We start from the raw sequence: 2,942 nt of genomic DNA on the forward strand, positions 1-2,942 counted from the left end.
CATATTACTTGTATTACTTGTGATGCTTACTCTCATGACCTCAGGCTCATAACACCATAGCCATCAACAACATTCTTTCAGTTAAAATCAAGAATAGAGACGGGAACAATAGGGACAACCACCATTTGGACCATATGCCATGAGATGGCCTGTAGTCCCTCCCAGCCTGGAGGCCCACAACTGTTCACCCTCTTAGGCCAGACATTGGCCAGTCATGAAAGAGTAAAAGAAAAGACTGCTTCTTTGGCCAGTTCTGGCTCCACAGGCAATGGTCTTCACCACACTTGTAGCAGACTGGAACTGGTTACAGAAGGTCAGCAGATGACTGCAGTTGGGGAGTGTAGACCTTCCATGACATATCATGCTTTTCCAGAGTCATGTTCCCAAGCCTCTTCCTTATGGGGATTTAATCATTTAGGCATGCTGCAGAAACTCACCAAACCCCTCCCTTGTCAATAGCCACATTATGTACAACTAGATGCTTTAATGGCATGAATTAAAAGAAGTTTCTCCTTGCAATTAAAATACAAAAGTGAGGGAACTAATTGAAATAATTTTTTTTACTAAAAATACATGATATTGTAGAGAGAGGATTCTGGGAAGATGCCAGAGTATGTAAGAAAATTCCAAGTTCTCCAGGTTTCCACACAAATGAAATAGAATAGTGTCTCAGGATGAGCATAGACCAGTTAAAAATAAACAAAAGTTGGGGCAGAATGGTGGTCCTCCTGGGACAATTGGAGAAGACTGGAAGAAAAATCCCAGGATGAGGTTTGGCCCCTGTGAAGAGTAACCACTTCCAGCCTAGTTCTGTTTAAACAACAAGCAGCGTGCTGTATGGTTAGTTGCATTGGGGGAGGAGGGAGCAGCCTTGGCCCTAGCCATAGGATCTTTTACCTCCTACACAGTGAGGGAAGTTGGGTATCTGAGCTAGGGAAGATTGAGGGAACCTCTGTTGACAAGGAACTCCATCCCCAGCTGTGTGGAGATGCTGCCTTGGGCAAGAAAGAAGCAGCATAGCCTGGTGAGTACAGAAGCAGTGGGGCAGGAAAGCTGTTGTCCTGTGTACTTGCAGGAGGGTGGAGTCCTTGGTTTCAGTTCTAGGCCAGAGGGGAGAACTGAAGGAAGATCAGAGGCCAGAGGCACCATCCTCCATACCCCAGGATTAGAGGCAATTACAAAAAATAAACTGCTACACATTTTTAAAAAAAATGAGCACTAAAAGCAGAAAGAATCCAACTAGAGAAAGTTGCTATGGGAATAGAGACGACTGGAGTTTGTCTTTAGAGGAGGATACTGGAGCAAGAAAGCCTCTCCTACTCCAAAAAACAATGTCAAATGGTCACCTTTCCAAAAAGAATTTGTAGAAGAACTTAGAAAAGGATTTTAAAAATCAAATGAGAGAGATTGAAGAAAATTTTTAGAAAATATAAGAACAACTCAAAAAACCCCAAGAAGATTATGAAAAGAAAGTCAACCAATTAGAAAAGGAAGTTCAAAATCTTAAGGAAGAAAATTACACCTTGAAAATCAGGATTGGGCAAAGGAAAGCCAGTGAAGTTATAAGAGACCAAGAAGTAATAATACAAAATATAAATGAACAACTCCAAGAGAATGTGAAACATCTCATAAGGAAAATAGCTGAACTGGAGAAGAGATCAAGAAGAGAAAAATGTAAGAATAATTAGACTACCTGAAAGCTATGATCAAAAAAAGAATCTTGCTACCATAATACAAGAAACAAAGAAAAATTTCCTGATACATTACAAGAGGGGAAAGTAGAAATAGAAAAAATCCACTTATCACCACCTGAAAGAAATCTTATAAGGAAAACATACATAAATATCACAGTCAAATTCTGAGACCACCTGGCTCAAGGATAAAATGAGCAACAAGAAAAAAAAGCATTTCAAATATGGTAGTGCCACAATTAGAATCACAGAAAACCTAGTGGCAGTGATGCTAAAAGACTGCAGATCTTGCAACACTATATATTAAAGAGCAAAAGAACTGGAGTTCCAACCAAAAATATCATACCCAGAAAGGTTAAGCATACTCCTCAATGAAAAAAAAAAGAAATTTAATGAACTGTCAAACTTTGAGGATTTAAAAAAACCAAAACACCAAAACCGAACCCTTTTTTACTTTGTTCTTTCTTACCCTTCCCCTACCCCCCAAAAGGCTACAACAATGTTTAGATATATTTCTCTATAGCTATAGATATATACATACATAAGGTTTGACATACAAGAGCCAAGAAAGATATAAGCTACACATCAAAGACTAATTACATGGAACTAAATAAGGACAGACTACCTTTTATATGAGGGAATGTAAAATGTATGTCTTAAGATTGTTATTAGTAATTGGGTAGTTCATAAGAATGATTGGGGTAGTCCTGAATATGATAATTTTAAAAAGTAAAACCTTTAGGAACAGGTAAAAAAAAAAGATATGAAGTTCAAGAGGAAGAACTGACAGAGTAATTAGATGGGGGAAGAAGGCTGGTAGTTGTGGAATCCTACTTTCATTGGGAATGAGTTTAAGGGGGCAACAATGCAGTTATCTAGAAAGGTATAAAAGTCTTTTAAATTCAGCAAGAAATAAAAGGTTAAGGGGATAGGGAGTGGGGGGAGAGCATAACGGAGTTTTTAGAGGGGAGGGTGAGGGAATAGGATAATTCTAATAATAGAAAGCTGTTTAGATTTATGGGAATGGGAGAACAAAGAGGGATCCTTGAAGTGGGGGTAGGTTAAGTAATAGGAGGGCAAGGTAGTGGGTATAAGCAAAGTAGAGGAGTAAGGAGGGATAGGAAATAGATCCATACAACAAATAAAATAAAGATCATGACTAGAATTAGGGAAAAAAAGAGCAGGAGTGGTAATCATGATCTTGTAGAAAGTTAAGACCAAAATAGATTTAATCAAAAGAGAAAAACAGGG

Source organism: Petaurus breviceps, unplaced genomic scaffold (genome assembly GCF_028583685.1).
Source record: "Petaurus breviceps papuanus isolate PSGF00001 unplaced genomic scaffold, PetGlider_PUasm1.0 181, whole genome shotgun sequence".
NCBI lineage: Eukaryota > Metazoa > Chordata > Mammalia > Diprotodontia > Petauridae > Petaurus > Petaurus breviceps.